Genomic DNA, 19234 nt, shown 5'->3' with positions numbered 1-19234 from the left:
TGGCTATGAAACCTTTGTCCACACAGACCATTCTGCCATTAGATACCTAATGAATAAACCAGTCACTAATGGAAGAATAACTAGATGGCTCCTACTTTTACAAGAATTCAACATAACCATTCTAGATAGGTCAGGAAAACAGAACAAAATTGCCGATTTTCTATCTAGAATACAAAATGGAAATAATGAATGACCCATAGAAGATAAATTTCCTAGTGAATATATCTTTGCAGTATCTACTAAATCACCTTGATATGCAGATATTGCTAACTATTTGGCCACATGAAAAATACCATCTCATTTATCTCCTAGATAAAAAAGAAGAATAGTCTACAATGGCACATCCTACTCATGGATAAATGAGGAATTATGTAAGAAAGGACCAGAACTCAACATTAGAAGATGTGTTTGGGAGGACAAAATACCAGAGATACTAAAAGCTTGTCACGATGAGCCATGTGGAGGACATTTTTCTGACAAGAGAGCTGCTTACAAAATCCTGCTTTTAGGATATTATTGGCCTTCCATTTTCAAGGACACCAAGGAATATGTTAAGAGATGCGACAGTTGTTAGAGAATGGGAAAACCTACTCTTTCAAATGAGATGCCACTGCAACCACAGGTACTTATCGAACCATTTGAAAAATGGGCACTAGATTTTGTTGGACCAATCAGCCCACCTTCAAATCAAAAGAAGTATATTCTAGTATGTAATGATTATGTCACTAAATGGGTAGAAGTTAAAGCACTTCCTTTTTCTACTAAAAATATTGTAGTTTCATTTGTTTTTGAGGATATTTTTACTCGTTTTGGTGTTCCAAGAGAAATTGTAATATATCAAGGGACACAGTTCACATCTAGATTAGTGTAGAAACCTATGGACCAATACAAGATAAAAGATTGGAAGTCAACTCCATACCATCCACAAGCCAATGGAAAACTTGAGTCAACAAATAAGGTGATTGAGGTTATCCTTACAAAGACTGTACATCTACATAGGAAATACAGGGTGGAAAAGCTTTCAGAAGCTGTATGGGCCTATAGGACTACGTGGAGGAATACTATAGGACATACTCCCTATGAAATTGTTTATGGGAAGAAAGTCTTACTTCCAATAGAGTTCCAGATCCAGATCTATAAGACAACAGTCCAGTTAGATCTTGACTTGTTAAAACCTAGAAGCAAAGGATGACACAATTAAATGAGCTCGATGAAATCAGACAAGAGGCCTTCCAGAGGGCAATATTAGTGCAACAACAGAGGTCAAGATGGCATGATAAGTACATTAAAGAAAGGAAGTTTCATCCTAGAGATTGGGCATCGCTCTTTGATTCAAAATTCAAAAATTTTCAAGGAAAATTCCAAACCCATTGGCTTGGAACTTATGAGGTTGAGAATTTCTTTGACAATGGTGCAGTTAGAATGAGGACTATTGACAAACAAAGAACTCCTCTATTAGTAAATGGACATTGACTCAAGCTTTACTAGAAACCATTAACAAGAAAAGAATTTGTTAAAATATTTCAGGATAATTTAGAACTCAAGATGGTTAAGAAGAATTCTTCTTCTTTTCCACAGAAATTTTCATTAAGTTTGTTCTCCCAAAAAGAAAATAATAATAATAATAATAAATTTTGTATAAACATGAAAACCAACATGTTGTTGACATGTCTATACAGAAAATTTAAGGTGAAAACCAACTTGTTGGCACTTCAAATTTTCTTTTCAAAAGAAAAAAAAAACAATAAAGTTCAGCTACTAAAGCTTTCTTTCTCTTAAGTTGCAGAAACAACAACTTTCCATAGCTTGGACAACTTTCCATATCTTGAACAAATTTCCACATCTTGGACAACTTTCCGCAGCTTGAACAACTTTTCGTATCTTGGACAAGCTTCCATAGCTTAACAAATTTCTATAGCCTAAAAATTTTGAAGTCTACAGGAATACTTGGTGATTTGGATTGAAGGACAGTTGACAAAAAGGCACCTGCAAGAGATTAAAGGACAACAAGAAAGGTTAGGAAAAGAAAATTAAAAGGTATGTGATACTTTAATTTAACAATAGGGAAGGTTATATAGCATGTATGAGTAAGAAAATATAGTACTAAAGTGCAATCATTGTAACCTAAGGGTAATGGCCACATAACGAAATATCATATGCCAAAAATCTAAAAGTCATGTCAGGACCTTGTGCCAAATATGCCAAATTAATTACGAAATCATAAGTTTGAATGCACCTAACAGTCGAAATCATTCCCATAATCCTTTTGATAAATCCATCTGTTCTTCCCTATTCTTACTCTCCTCTATTCTTTCACAGTCATTCCATCTTTCCGCTAGCTAGAAAACCCTACCATTCCCATTTTCCTGTCAAGGTAGCCAATATTCAAGGCAAAGAATCCTTTGGCATGGGGGTAATTGTTCAAATTGAGCTAGCAGGGAAGCAATTCCTAGAGGTGTACCCGCAAACTAGGGAGCTGCTTCAAAGAAGACAATGGCTGCAGTTCATTGAGAAATTTAATGACTTCCAAAAAGAGATAAACAAGACATTTGTGCACTCATTCAATGGAATGGAGGCCAAAATTGGGGACATAAAAGTCATAGTAATGGAGTCTATGATCGCTGAGGACATTGAGTTGCCAAGACATGGAGAAAAATGGTTTAAAAATAGAGGGATTGACGGTGAGGACTGAAAAGTTTTCCTCAGGAATTAGGATATCGACACCACAGTCCGAAAAAAATGTATTCCAAGCCCTTCTGTTAAAAAAAAGGAGAAACTTATTACTTGTGCTTAAGAAGTTTATCACTAGTGAGGGTAGGTTCGGTCAGATGTATTTTTATCATGTTAGAATGATGATGCACTTTCTCGAGGATCATCAGATGAACCTCCCCTATTTCCACTTGAATAGCCTCAGGAAAATAGCTACAAGTGTTCAAAAGAGAATTCAATGTATAGAAAATACCATGTATCATCATGGTTTGCTAAAACTATTGGTCGAATTTCATCTCCGAAGTATAGGGGATGACTGGGAGAGTTTCCTAACAAGAAACCATTTTCAAGAAAACTCCTTGAAAAAACCAAGTAGCAGCAAGGCCCTCAGAGGGAGAAAGAGAACCATAGAAATGGTAAAGGAACATGAACCTCAAACTCAGATAGAGGTAACAGAAGGAGAGCTTCCTATAGTAAAAATTTTGCAGAGAATGAATAGGGGAAACCCTAGAAGAAAGAAAGCTAGCCCAGGTAAAGAAGGATTCTTACAAACTGAAACCTCTCCTATAAAAGAAAAATCATAGAATAACAGGAGGAAAGTGTAGAAAACACAAAACCCAGGGTTAATAAGGAGCATGAGGTTGAGCACAATTCCACAAACAACCTCAAAGACTACAGACTACACTAACCTTTAGGAAAACGAGCCAAATGAAAAGGATCCAACTAAAGAGGAGCCAATAGAGAACACTCCAACAGAGATTTAGCTAAAAGAGAATACTCCAGTAGCGATTGAGCCAATAGAGGATGAGTCAATTGAAAGCCCTGGGAATTCTCCAAAAAGTCACCAAGATCATCACCACAACCTTACATTTCACCTCTAGAAAGCCTGATACATACTCCAGGAATTGACCCTGCACATAAGGAAATCTATGACTACATAGAGTCACTGGAAAGGAAGGTGACAACAATAAAGGCAACAATACAGAGCCCTAGAGAAAGAAGAAACCAGGTGAATGAACAATCAGCCTCAAACATCTTGAAGCGGGAAATCTTTGAACTAGAAACACTGAATCGGTATCTTAAAAATGAAAATCAAGCCCTGAGGACATACAGTGAGATACAGATTACCAAGAGTGAAAATCTAATACTACATCTAGGCTTGTGGTATAAGAAAAATAAGAAGCTGAAGAAAGAGAATAGAATTATGCAGAGAGAGATAATCAGTTTAAAGTACAAAATTCTAATGAGGAAGCCTAGAATGCCAATCTCTAGCAAAAAGAAGAAAACAATGAAGTAGGGAGATGACAAACAAGAGGTACAAGCAAAAGAAAAGGAAGAAGCGTATGAGGACATACAACATCTCCAGTCTAGGGGAATGTAGAGTCTGAAGATTGTCCTACCATGACATCCTTTTTTCCTAAAGATACTCTCCTTTTCATATATATTTACAACTTAAATCAAGCAATATCTACGAATTTTTGATGAAGATATGCATTAGTATGTCTTCTTGTTCATATTCAACTTTATACCCTATTGTTTTAATTAAAGTTACAATTGGCTACCGAGCCAGTGTGTTTCTGCAGCTAGTCCAAGATTCTGTAGCTGTCTTCATTGTTCACGAGGTTCCAGAGCTCAAGGTTAGCAACGAAAGGTGTGGATGGATAGAGGATGACTCCATCATGGATACCTTCCTATCCACTTGAAACTATTTTCCAAAAGAAGCACAGGAGATTGCAGTCAAACTCCAAGTCAATCGTCCGATTAATGCATAAAAGAACCTGAGATCAGCTGAAAACTTATCATTTTGCTTCCGGAATAGAAAAACTACAATTTAACGATATAGGTTTAGATAGGATTAAGAAATATTAGGCTTGCAATCTTCATTATATATGCCAAGAGACCTGTTATAAAGATAATGGTCGCAGTGTTATTTGGGTGTGCGCCGAATGATATGTTTGTCAACAGTTTGTGAATTTCGGGTGAATCAAATTGGTTTTTGTGTGTAACCACTATGATGATATGAAGCTCTGAACTGCTATCTGGAGGGCCCCTACAAGTAGTGGCAGGCTTTTAATCAAATACAATCTGATTTCCTTTGATTCTTCAATTACTCTGTTTTGTGTGACAATGTTGCATAATGATCTCGCCAGTGAATTGTTATCTGCATAAGAACTTTAATTTGTGTTATACCTAGTCTAGAATGTTATCTAATTTTCTTTATATCTAGTATTGCACAATTCCTTCCTTTTCTTATTATCTAGTGTAATTTAAGTGTGTTCAGTTGACAATATAGATGTTGCTTTGGTTACTTTGTTTGAGCAAAGATTGAACAAGTGAGAGGACCTCTCCTAAAACAATTGAGTTCAACAGTATTCCTTCATAGCTGATAAAGTAGGTTTCCTTTTGCATTTAGAGAATTAGGAGCCATAACATAGAGATTGAAGGTCAAAAATCCCAAAAAATCTACCATAAGAAAAATCATTCTCACATCATCTAAAAACTACTTGGATAGAGATTAATTCCTAGCAAACTTAATCAACATCCCTAAAAATTACAACACTAAAACAATTGACAGACACTGTCCCCATCTTGACTCTATATATTAACAAATACATAATGACCTAATTAATAAATTCTAAGCACATATTTTGCACCCTTACTTCATCAGTCTACGCACCCTGGTTGACAATTTATGATTGCCAATTCAAGGACATTGAATTGACCAAACACCATAGTTAAAACATTTAAAGGGAAACTTACCTTTATACTTTGTTGATCCTAACTTGAGATTCCTAACAAATTTGGCTTCTTCTTCATCTGATTCACAACATGAGTCATTATTGTCATCCTTGCACTTCACTACTTTGAAGAATGATTCTCTGGTTGTAGAATTTCCTTTATAAATCCTCATCTCATAGCTAGTGAGTATTCCAAGGAGTTGATGTAGAGTGAGAGTTCTCATATTTTCCATTTCTTCAATGGTTGATACCTTCAGATTAAATGTCCCAGGCAAAGAAATCAACACTTTTTGAACTACCACATCTTCATCTAGCTTATTGTCAAGCCATCTTATGGTGTTCACAACTTCGCTAACTCTTTGAAAATACTTTACAATATCTTCATTATCATGCATGCTCAATGATCCAAGTTGTATCCTTAAACCTTGGAGTTTATATTTCTTTACCTCGTTGTCTCCTTCATAATAATTTATCATCTTGTCCTTGATTGCTTTGGAACATTTCCAATCCATCACCTTGACAAGTTCTGATTCAGGTAGTCTAGAAAAGGGCATGCATTGATTTAATATTGCACGTGAACTCCAACTTCTGATCTTTGGTAACCAATGCTAGAGGCCTTTGATATTGTTCTTCCATAGAATCCGAGATATCAGTTGCAAGTGATTCAATGCAAGTCTTCATCCTTACATTCCAAAACACATAGTTTGTTCCATTAATCATCGATTCCTTATTGATAAAACCACCTTCCTAATTTTCCATGGCATTTGATATTTCTTCTAGCTATTAGATTGATTATAAGTAACTTGTCACTGATACCAATTGTTGGAAACCTGGAATATACTCAAAGGGGCGATGAATTAGTATTACAACAATTCTTCTAAATGAAAATTTATTTTTACTTTGTGTGAGAAAAATAAGATAGTAAAGAGATCTTTTAGGAATAAATATGATAATAAACATTTCAGGAATTAATGGAACATTCAAGCAACAAATAACTCTGAAAATTCTTCTCCATTTTATTCATATGGCAAGCTAGTACTTGAAAATACGATGTTCTAGCTACAACAAGTAGGAAGCTGCAATTTCCTAATTTATCAGCTACAATTGAATGGAGCTACAATGCCAACTATTCTCTAGCTCCCACCTGAAGGAGTACCAACCCTAATAAATAAGCTAGAACTAGCTTTTGACACTCATTGTTCCATCTTTCATCCATTTTCACACTAGGTTCAATGACTACCTTCTCTCCTTTAAAAAAAAAAAAATTATCTCAATCACCTCTTGCAAACACCTACAACAATCACCATATCAACGCCTCTATGCACCATAAGCTCTATCTCAAAATAAAATGTACATCACTTTCTTAATTAGGCCTACTTTTATAGATTTTTCTTTTTGTTATCTTTGGCTTTGTTTATTTTTTATTTTTGCATGAAGCATTATTTTTTTCCTTTTTCCTATTCTCTTCTATCCTTTGACTTCTCTCTTCTCTTCATCAAATTGTCAGCCTTCACCTACACTTATGGGCTTGAAAAATGAGTTATTTTGTTGATTTATTCAATTTTGGCCCTTTCAACAGGCTTTAGTAGTCCACTTGCAAATTGTATTTGTTGTTCCACTTTGGATTACCACTAAAAACTATATTCAAACTAGAAGTTCCACCAAACATGCTGTTGAATCACTCATTCTGCAATCGGGCTTCAATCTCCACCACTAATACTAGTTTCTAACTCTTATTTTCATGTCATTATTGCCAAAAATTCTTGTTGGTCACAATACTTTGTTATAGGTAAAGAAGGTCTTCACAACCCTTTTTAATTTAAAAAAACAAATTGTTTTTAAAACATACTATTCTTCCCTCTTTCTCTTTAATCCCCTTTTCTCTCAACCATTTACCTATTTTGATGGTATAAGACCAAGTCTCTACGACCAATAGCTTAGGCCCTGTTTGCTAAGCCCTTTCAAGTCCTATCAGGAGTATATTTTATTTTGTTAATCACTCCCTACTATTGGTCATGCTTCTACGCAAGCGACCAAGGAAAAATGCTTATCTACTTCCAAGAGCCTTCACAACTCTTTTCAACTAGCATGCCCCGGGTCTCGTTTCTATGCGAGACAAGCAAATAGTTGGGTCCAGGCGCTAAGCATGAAACTCCAAAACCTGACACATTTTATTTATGTGCATGTTAACAAACCCAACAGGGTCTCCCTTTAGGTTTTACATGTTTATGGGGACAGACCAACGCTCTCTCCATTGGGTTTTTCTCCTCCTTTCTGGCTCAGTTCCTTTTTCAAGGCATTGCCGCTAAATGCAAAACATTAAATCTTTAGGGCTTATGTGCTGTGGGTGAGTTGTCTCGTGGGGTCCTCTCGCACTTCCCTGATTGTTCGTTACTTGGTCCTCCCGTACTTCCCTGATTGGTCATTACTCTATGTTTCTTGATGATCTGACCTGGTAGTTGCCTCCCGATTATACCTCTTGTGCATCACTAACAAATTATCAAGCTTCTCCTAGTGGGATGATGTCACAATGATGTCACTTCTTCCACACGTGGACCTCTGAGTGGTGACATGTGTCACCAAGAAACGGGCCTTCTAGTGCTGAAAAACCTTGAATCTACCTCCCACATGTCCATGTTGATGTCACCACCTAACATTGTCTCAGCCAATCATAAGCTTCCACTTGTCTTCCTAGAGGATAGAGAAAAGGTCCTCCAAGGCCTTATTTGTGACCATTTCTCTTTTTATTTTGCCTTTGGCCTTAACAGTCTTTTTATTTATTTTTCTACAAAACCTTCGATCAATTCTCCTCTACACTTCCCCATTGTTTTTCCTCTGGGAAATCATAATCGGGTGAGCTCCACCCACTTTATTATAAACCAACGCTAAGTTGCGTGCTCTCCGAAAACAACCTATGGGAATTCATTTATCGTCTACTATTTCCAAGTGGGATCCACCTACTCAATGCATCCAAACATTTTCACTTGTGAAACATTCGAAACCTTTGGGGTGCACCCTCTAGGCTTCCTCCACTAAGACAACCTATAATATGGGTTTCTTTTCTCACTCACCATTAAACAACACTTAGTCGTAATGTCCTGGCAACTCCCACCCGGTCTCTTAGAGTTCGGCACCAAAACAATTCTCTTCGGGTGTATTTGTTGGGATAAGCCTATAAGGTGGGCTCTACCTATCGTCGAACCCACTGCTACCATGCCTTCCCAGAGATCTCACTTAGAGGATCCTCTTATCATGGCATTGTGTTTTCCATTTAAGCAAACTTTGGTTGTGTGCTAAAGGCTCTAGCTACATTTAACTCTCCTATGAAGGCCTTAGGGCCACCAAAACTTTGACTGGCTCAATTTTTTCATCCATAAGGTCTTTTCAAGACCTTCATATATCATTGGAAATATATTTCAAATATCTAACCATATGTTTGGTCTACACCTATATCTGAGATGATCTAGTGCTCCAAAAATATCTCTAAATCTATTCCATTGATTGTGGTATTTTTCTCTTTTTTTGTGCCTAGAACTTGCTCCTTGAGGCATTTCTTTGACACCCATTCCTCTTGCTACCACCTGTTATCACTGAACACTTTTTTTCCATCACCCTGTTTCCATCAATGAAAACATATCTCAACACAATAATCCAATAATTATTCATTTATGTGAGGTAAAGGATGTTTCCCCCTCAAAGAGGTTATTTCTCAAGTCGTTGATCTATATTTTCTTCTATTTTATGAGTTCATTGTAGAACATCCAACCTCTTATAGTTTGGTTAAATATCATAGTAATATGATTTATCAATTATCAAAAACATGAAATTCGCATTCTTATAATTCAACCATACAAATAAATCTTGACAGCATGGCCTAAACTAACTAAGAAAAAACTATGATAAAACCACAAAGTCAAATAACATAGTCAAAGTTGAATGAGCATAAATGTGTAGAATCATATCCCAATCATGAACTAAATCATTGATCAACGTATTCCATTAAATCATTAATTTCATATACATAAAAGATATCATGCCAAACATGAGAATAAGAGTGAGCTTCACATTTTAGACATTCATTTACATCTATAAACATAGAATATATTCCACCAGTCATACACATAGTAAGGAACATCACAATCCATAGTTCAAATATGCATATGTAATTAGACTCGTATGTTAGTTTTAAAATGGCTAACTACTTAAGAAGGTCTTTCCACTCTCCACCCAACCATAGGCTAGTTTCACAACAAATTTCTTGTAGTTGAACACTCACGAGACAAATCCAATGTTTGAGGGGATGTTTTTTAGGAAAATTCACACCACGGGATGGTTAAACACTTAGAAGGTGGATTCCATTGTCCACATTCTTTATTAAATTCCCTACAGTAGTAAGCACCACATAGACCCAAACAATTTTCTGAGTTAATTCACAAGGATTCATCCAATTTCCAGATGTGGTATTTATTAATGCAAGGGTTGGAATCCACTTTCCAAGTGGCTTAGCAAGTTTCATTTTAGAGAAAGAACAATAATGGTTTGCATTCCACTATCTAGGGGAATTATCAACTACTCAAAAAGAACTACAATCACCCTGATGTCCTTGTCTAGGTGGTTTATTAGTTGTACAACAAACACCATAGTGGTTCATTCATCCACTTATCCTCGCATTAAATTTACAAGAATATGTCCACAGTCCAGTGCAATCACATGATTCACAAGGGATACACTCAAATTCCTATGAATTCAATTTGTTCACAATTATCAAGAATTGCCTCTAATATTGTTTTCTCTTCTATTATCATTTCTATAGCAATTGTATGTGCTCCAAGGTACTAATTGGGTTTAGTCATTCTTGGTGGGTGAGAAAGAGGGAGAAACTAGATGGAAAAGTAATAACTAACTCGAGAGACCTCCAACAGTATTTTTTTTATTTCTTTCTTCTTCCATTGTTTTCTATGTCTCTCATGTGCCACTGTCTCCCCATGTTCCCGACCTCTTGTTGCATCTATGAGGGGCCATCAACCACATATTTTCCAATCCATGAGAGAGGGAATGGGAACTATAGAATGACACCACAACCCAATTATGTCTCATCAATTGATAGTAGTGGGGTCGGATTATTTCAAATACAATGGATTTAATAGTAAATTCAAACTAGTTTGTGGATTTTCAAATGAATACAAGTTGTTCCCTAAGAGAGTAGATCTACAAGTCATCCCTTCCTTTTGTCAACCATTATAAAAGTAAACTTCATGTGTTTAAAAAATATGATTTAAGCCAGTCATCAATCCCACTCTAGCATTTCACAATCATATTTAGAAAATTTGTGGTAAAATAAAATAAAAATGGCTATAAAAAAGCCCACCATTTAAAGGAACGCCATTATTAGTGTTCTATAAATATAAAAAAAATACTCATGTTTATAATTATAACTCCTACATTAGTTTACATAGTAAACAAAAAACTGGTAGAGCCCCATTATTTGGTCTACAAATGACCAAGTTACTTCATCTAATTGAAAGTGCTTCCATTTGACCTTGACCTTCTCCATTACTTGATTTCATATTGTAGTTTATATTCGATCTTGGATGGAAAATTCTTTATGTTGGAATTATGTCATTTATTCCTCCTATATCACTGTCCAATAGATCACATGATTAGTGTCACATACATACTTTTTAATAAAAGTAATGTAGAATAGATTGTCTTCTTTCATAGTGGATGCCAAGGCTAACATATAAGCTACTACTCCCATTCTTTCCAAAATATGAAATGGTCCACAAAATGCAGGTCTTAATTTAGCACATGATCCCACTATTAGCTAGTTATTTCTTTGTTTGATGCTTAACTATACATGCTCTCCCACTTGGCATTATTTATGCATTCTCTATTGGTCTCCATAACTCATTTTCCTATACCTGGTTGCTTCCAATTTCTACCTAATATTAAGCACATCTTGATATTTCTCTCAACATGTTAGGCCCTATGGGCACTCTATTCACTTGCTAATCTCAACTAATGGGAGTGTTGCATTTTATCCTATAAAATTCCATAAAATGGCTCATCTTTATTGAATTTTGTACCAATTGTTTTATGAAAATTTAACTAATGGAAATAATTCTTCCCACTTATTTGGCTAATGCATGACATAAATCCTCAACAAGTCTCTAAAATTTTGTTTTCCCTTTTAGTTTGATCATTTATCTAAGGATGACATGTTTTGCTAAAATCTAGATTATTCGTAAAGCCAAAAAAACGTTGTTTCTATAAATATTATCTAAACTTAAAATATCAATTTGAAATGACATTCTTTGATATCCCATACAATATCAATATTTCTTTCATAAAAATATGGGATATGTTAATTTCTTTGTGGGTGAACTTAAAAACTATAAAGTGAGCTTCATTTCTCAAATTGGCCACTACTAGCATAATGGCGTAATTTTGTTTGGATGTATTTGAAAATCACATGATAATGTCCATGCATAGGAATTCCAATTTCCGTTTAGGGATTGGAATTGACTATAGTAATACTACAAGGTTTTTTCATTCTACTTTAACTAGTTCGCATTCTAGGCACCTAGAAACATATCCAGCTATATTCCTCTTCATTCCAAGAAATAATACAATTTCTTTATGTCTTCTATCATTTGATGATAACCAATATCATCCGAATGAGGAATTTTTTGAAACTCATCCATTATGATATACAAGTTAGTCACAAAAGGTACATGCCATTTGCCTTTGAACATCAACTTACTATACTCAGTGAGTTTGTAATTTTTTCTTATTGTTCCTTATGGATCCTACTATAAGAATTCCTTCACATATTGTAAGTTCTCACCATGTATAAATTCCTATTTTATCCTTAGTATGGTGTAAATTTCACAAGTGCATGTGGCTTCCAAGTGACCTACTTGTAGACTTCTACTAAATACATCCACCACCCATTTTTCCTTTTCCTTAATATGCTTGATCTAAAATTAAATTTCGCTAATCAAAGATAACCATATTTTTTGTCTATCATTTAAATTGAGCTAATAAAACAAGTATCTCAGCCCTCAATGATTCGATATCAATACAAACCTCCTCTAGTAAAAGTACTGCCTCCAAATCTTTACTGCATGGATTCTTGTTGCTAGGTCCAAGTCATGAGTGAAAAGTTCCTCTCATGTTCATTTCATTTTTTCAATTTGTAGAAAATTACATATCTATGCATTAGGTCTCCACCTAGTCCTTCCTTGCAAACATCTACACAAACTATAAAATCCTCCTCTAAGCCTTCTATCCTTAGAATAGGTGCATATATGCGAAATTTCTTGAGATGCATGAAGCTAGTTGTGAACTCTCATGTCTATTGAAATTTGACTCCTTGATCTTCTAAAGCTATGAATGGATCAAAATTACTTGGAAAACCTTGAATGAAACACAGGTAATATCTACTCAATCTCATGAAGGATCTGAACTCCATAAAATTTCAACAAGTGAGCCACTCCATTTGGACTTGATCATTTTAGGATCCACAGATACTACTTTGTTTCAGATGACATAACCCATATATTGTATTTTTTATTCGAGGAAATCATATTTACTAAGTTTAGCATACAAATTATGTTCACATGGCCATAGCAATACTGCCTTTAGATGTTCTTCATGTTCTCGTTTCGTATTTGAGAAACCATAATATTGACTCCAAAAACTAGCATGAAATTGTCCAAATGGATCTTGAGGACATTTTTCATCAAGCATATAAATGTGACTGGGGCTTTTGTGAGACCGAACGACACCATAATGAACTCATAGTGCTAGTATCTCATCATGAAAATTGTCTTGTGAATGTCTTCATCTCTAATTCTAACTTCATCATAACTAGATCTCCTATGCAACTTTGAAAACATTATGGCTCCTCTCACCTAATTAAATAGTTTGTCAATTCTAGGTAGTGGCTAGTTATTATTTATTGTATCCTTATTCAACTATTGGTAATTAATGCACAATCATAGCATGCCCTTTTTTTCTTTATAAACAACATAGTGGCTCTCCATGGTGACATGTTCTATATGGTATACCCTTTATCCACCATTTCCTTTAGTTGTAGCTTTAATTCTACTAGATTTAATATTCTCATGCGATATGCACCTTTAGAAACTGGCACTAAACTGAGAATAAATTCATTAAATAAATCAATTTCCATCCTACATGGATATCATGACACTTCCTATGGAAACATGTTGTTGTATTTATTTATTATAATATTCCATTTTGGTTTTGTGGGTTTCCATCTAGTCTGTGCCAACTAAAATGTCTTAAGAATCTAATGTAATTATATTTAGTGAAACTATGGTAGGCATCTTGCCTAGCTCCATGTGGCACCATTATCCCAAATCCATCATCCTCTTCTTGACACTCATGGCTATATGGGCCAACCATGAATTTGCATGTGTTTTACTTCACATAGAACATGTATCTACAAATGTGGGGTTAACATATTTGAAATTTGAACCTTGATCAATTAATAATAAAATAGGCTAGTTGCTACCCATATATTCCATTTCAATAATTGAGGCTTGATGACCCTCTTTTCCATTGTCTAATCCAACATAAATCCAAGCTATCCTCTAGGCTACATCATTCACCATAGATATCTCTTGGATATCATACAACTTCCTTTTCAATAGCTCTTAGTGAGGGAAATCCTTCAACATGTTATTGTTTCCATATCCCCAACGCTACAATGAATTTCCCCTAGGTTCCTCTAGCTCTTCTCTTATTGATTTGACATGATGGTACCTATTGGAAGTAGGGAAATTACATTGGAGTTCACCTTTAGCGAGTGTATTGAAATTTAATTATTTCTCCTTTTTCTTGTTTCCTACGTATTTAGGTCATTTTTCCTTGAAGCTAGATTTTCTTTCTCTCTCCAATCTACCAACAATTCACCTGTATGCTTGGACTAATCATAGCAATAAGTGGACTAACTATGACTATGGTAACACACTAAGATACCTTTGAATCTTCTGGTGGAATTATATGTACTCTAATTTCATCATTTATTTATCCATTCCATGATCATAATACCTAGAGATGCAAGCATAGGAAATGCAGGATTAGAGTATATTCTAGGTTACACTAACAACTAATACTAGAAAAAAATCTAATCGCTAAGGATTATAATTTTTCACTAGACTATTGGACTATAACGATTATTAGATTCCAAACCATAATCTTCCATTACTGGAAAACAATGTTCATTTAATTTTACTTATGTAGCTTATTAGGCTTTCAGACTACAATGGTTCTAATCTATATTGATGCATATAAAACTAATTAAACGCATTGTAGGAAAACAAAACAAAGAAAAGTACATGTCATAAACTACAAGAAAAATCATCTTGCCAAGTAAGTAAACATGTAAAAGAGATAAGTACTGAAAATGAAAACAAAATCTAAGGAATAATGCATTGGGTCATAAGAGGAACTCAATTTTATGAGGTTTTAAAAATATTCTATGATTATTCATGAGTATTTAACACGAGTTTCTTGTCCTTCAATGGATTCCAATGGTTTTACAAACTACTATAAATTAAAGAAAACTAGCAACCGAAACTCAAATGGAAACTAAAGTGTCAAAATATAATGTCACTAAAAAACAAAAGAAATCAAAACAACTTGCATAAAATGTAAATTTCTAAATTCTATACTCAAGATCTGTCCACAATCAAGTACATCAACACTAATATGAAGAATGAAATCTATGAGGGAAATATAGTCAATTGCATAAATCTACATGTGATAATGAAATCCTTATATGATGGGCAGCAAGGGAATTAATAAATATTTTTTTGTAATAAAGGGATGAATGCAAAATGGCTCTTAAAGTATTCACCAAAATACAAAATTAAGGAAAAAAAGGGATTAACAAATATAAGAAATACAAATGTTCTTTGTAATAGGAAATTCAATTAAGAACAAAAGGTAATGAAGGAGTAAATGGAGAGAAGATAAAATGAATACTTTGTTTTTTGTTCTTGAAAAGATTGTTTATATGTGATGTTGCTTCTAAATTTATTTCACTTCTTGTGCAAAAAGCAAAAAATGAAAGAGTGATAATTTTTTATTTAATTAAATGTTGAAAATAAGATTTTAATCCTGCATACAGAAGAATCAATGGAATGGAATTCACTTCTTACAGACAATTTTAGGTATTAAAATTCTTAAGGCATAAATAGACAAATAAGAGTCAAATCATTCATTGAGACAAGTGAATGGTAAAACTACAGATAAGTACTATGAACTAAATCGAAAGCATGGAATTGAATAGATTTGTTAACTAGAAGAGTAGTGATCTAAGTTTTATCTAGCATAAATTTGTTGCAAAATAAAACTAAATTGCTAGATGTAAGACTAATCTAAAGACTAATCTACAAAATGCATGAAGCATAGAAAAATTGTCCACACTTAGTGGCTCTTATCAGTAGGTTAGTGCTGCTAAGAAAAGCTTAGATCAAGCTAAGAAGATGTACTACAATTTAACAACCATCAATTCTTTGTTCACATCAAAAACTATATTACAAATGAGCTCTTTAAATCTCTCAGAAACTAATCAATGATCTCCTCTATTACAATAATTTAAAACATCCTTTATCTTCCCTTTGAGGCTTTCTTTATACATAAAATCCATTAAGGATAAGATCAAATCCCCTAAACTCAGAAAATGAATATACAACTTTAGAGGAAAATCTAAGAAATTTGTTTTCTTTTGTAATTTTATACAAATTAGCATTAAAATACTAGCCATATCTTCGCTACGTTGATGTATTTTGGGGATATATTTCTATGAAGCGTAATTTTCCCTATTATAAACAGAAACCTCTTTTGTAATTTCCTTTTTCAATTCCATGTCCTTAGAAATCATGCATGAAGTTGGTTGTTTAGATCTTTTTGAAAATCTATGTTTTTCATATATTTTGTACAAAACTACTTCAAAGAACCTGTTGTAACATAAAAGCCATACTGAATTTTAGGACATGGTTTGATATCCAAGTAATTTGTTATGTTTTTCAAAAATCTTTCTTCCATATTTTTTTAGGTTCGCCACCATATCAACATAAAGCGAGGCAAAGCATGGCATTTTCAAAATGGTTACCTATTTTTGGTTGTAGCTTAAATCATGTACCAGGATTCCTCATGCATGATATGAGTATATTCCAAGGCTTCTATCAGTAGATTAGGCCCATGTGGCACCTAATTTACCATGCTAGTGGAAAGAAAAACATAATTTATAATTTTTACATTTTTCTCCGCTCATGTTGGTGCAAATTCCAGCACTTAACTGATGAACTGGTACCAAACTAAGTACTGAACTACCAAATTCTTATTGAGATGGTGGAGAAATAAAATTTTCATATTATAACATGTTTTTTGGCCACATAACCACATTAGTAAACCATCATTCATAAAAAACAATGTAAACTTTGAAGCAGGAATTGTACTGAGTGCCCTTTTTTTAGATAACAAAAACACATCCAATTTTGAAACGTGTTGATTCAATATACAACTCTTTTTTTACCATATTTTTGACACTTCAAATTTTCATATGTATCAATTATGAACATTATTCTTAAAATGTTGGTGATTTTCATGCAGATTTTGAAAGTGTTCATGTAGCATCAACCCCTATTTTTAAAAGGCTAATTTTCAACACTTTAAATTTTCTGATGTATTAAATCTAGATAATTATTTTTAAAATTTAACAATTTTTTAAGTAGCCATCTTCTTCTTCTTCTTCTTCTTCTTTCTTGATATATTTATTTTGAAGTGTTTTTTAGGTTTTTGTTTTTCTGTTTTTCTTTTCATTCATTTTTAATAAGATCTTTGGTTTTTTTGCATATTTTATTTTAAAGTTAAGATTTTCTATATATTTATGTATATTTCATTAATATTTCAATGCACATCAAATAATTGTCACTAAAATAGCAATAATTTTTAGCATTTAATGAAAAACACATTTTGGATACAGATATAACAAAAATAAATAAAAAATAGCAATTTTTATGAATTTATGTCAAAAATAATAATAATCACACTTATTTTTCATATAATAATGATTCACATAAAAATTAAATTGAAAATCACATAATACAAATATTAAACATATAACAACAAATAATCGAATACTTATTCTTCTCATAAAATCTCAAAGTCAAAACATTACAAGTATAACTAATGAATAGTTCCAAAAAATGAGCTTGATTTGCAAGAATAGCTTAAATTTAATGACTAACATCATATAATCCATACTCATCAACTTCTATAGTTTCATTATTATCTTCTTCCATAATTTTTCTTGCTTTAATTTGGTGATTTTACTCTTCTAACATATCTTTGATGTCTACGATCTCCCAAAGTATACCTTTCCAATCCTTCCATCCAACGGTGGTTGAGGTTTCTTTGCCTTTTCTACCACATGTGGTTCATTATAGTCCCATTTCGTAGAACAGACTTCTCGCATTGCATGTGGAAGAAATGGAATAGCATTAATTCTTTGTTGAATAAAATTGCATCTTAGTGAGTATTTTTCAATGACATTGCAATTTCTTCCTTTTTCTAGGAAGCATTCCAGTGTTGTAACTAATCATAAAGTACAAAATAAGTAATTAAGTAAATTCGTATAAACTCATAAAACCTAAAAAAGAAAATATTGAAATTCAATTTTATATAATAAATCTTACTTGAATCTAAGAATAAATCTAAAACCCAATATCTTTCATTTGAACATAAATCTAAAAGATAGTTAATCAATGACCCCAACTTTTGATAAATGTTAACCATCTCTCCTTTTTATTCTTTATCTTCATATGTTAGTTTTTTTACAACATCATAATGAACTAGTACTTGGCTACGACTCTTTGCATCTACCCGATTCAGAAGCATAAACTTATAGCTATCATCTTATGTCCAAAATTCAACATGAATGAACTAACAATCACTTATAATTGGTTGACCTCCACAAACAATAAGGTTTGAATTTTTCCTGTAACATGAAGTAGTAAAAGTTCAATTACCTTGTAGATAAATACTTTTTTTAACATTAATAAAAGATATAATTTCTACTTATTGCCATGTAAGTTGCATTATTTAGTTTGTTTTTCCCTTGAAGCTTGATAATAACATTCCAAATTGTTTGTATGAATGAAACCTCAAAAATATCCAAAATGGTAATGTTGTGACTTATAGAAATCCTGTAACACTTTACTAAAATATTGATAAGTATAAGGCTAACTATCATATTCAATGTTTGGGATATTGAAACCATGAGGAACATCTGCAATAACTAGAGAATAATCCCTTTTAGTTATGAGTTTTGCAATGTCTTCACAATCACCTTGTATTATTTGATATGGCATAGTGTTGAGGCCATTGAAAATTAAATGAGTAATACTAGGATCAAGTTCAACATTCCTGAGATGCCACCTTTTCAGCCTTTCCAAACTAATTTTTTCAATAAAGCTTTTGAAGTTATCCAATACTCCATTTGAATCCTTCTTCGACAGCTATAATGAAATTAAAAAATATATTCATAAGTTATAAATAAAAACAATATACATATGAATGCAAATGAATGTATAAATCAACATGCATTTTTAAATGCAAGATAAAAATCTTTTAGTGTTTACGTAGAAATTGAATCTGGGTAGTTGCATACAACTATTAATCCAACTATCTTCGTTCAACAATTTAACTCTATGTTCTTGTATTTTCATATAAACTTTGTGATTGAATAA

This window comes from Pinus tabuliformis, chromosome 3_2, assembly GCF_031772625.1.
Source record: "Pinus tabuliformis cultivar Carrire ecotype Pingquan chromosome 3_2, CPIR1, whole genome shotgun sequence".
NCBI classification, from domain to species: Eukaryota; Viridiplantae; Streptophyta; class Pinopsida; order Pinales; family Pinaceae; genus Pinus; species Pinus tabuliformis.
This window is presented reverse-complemented; position numbering follows the sequence as displayed.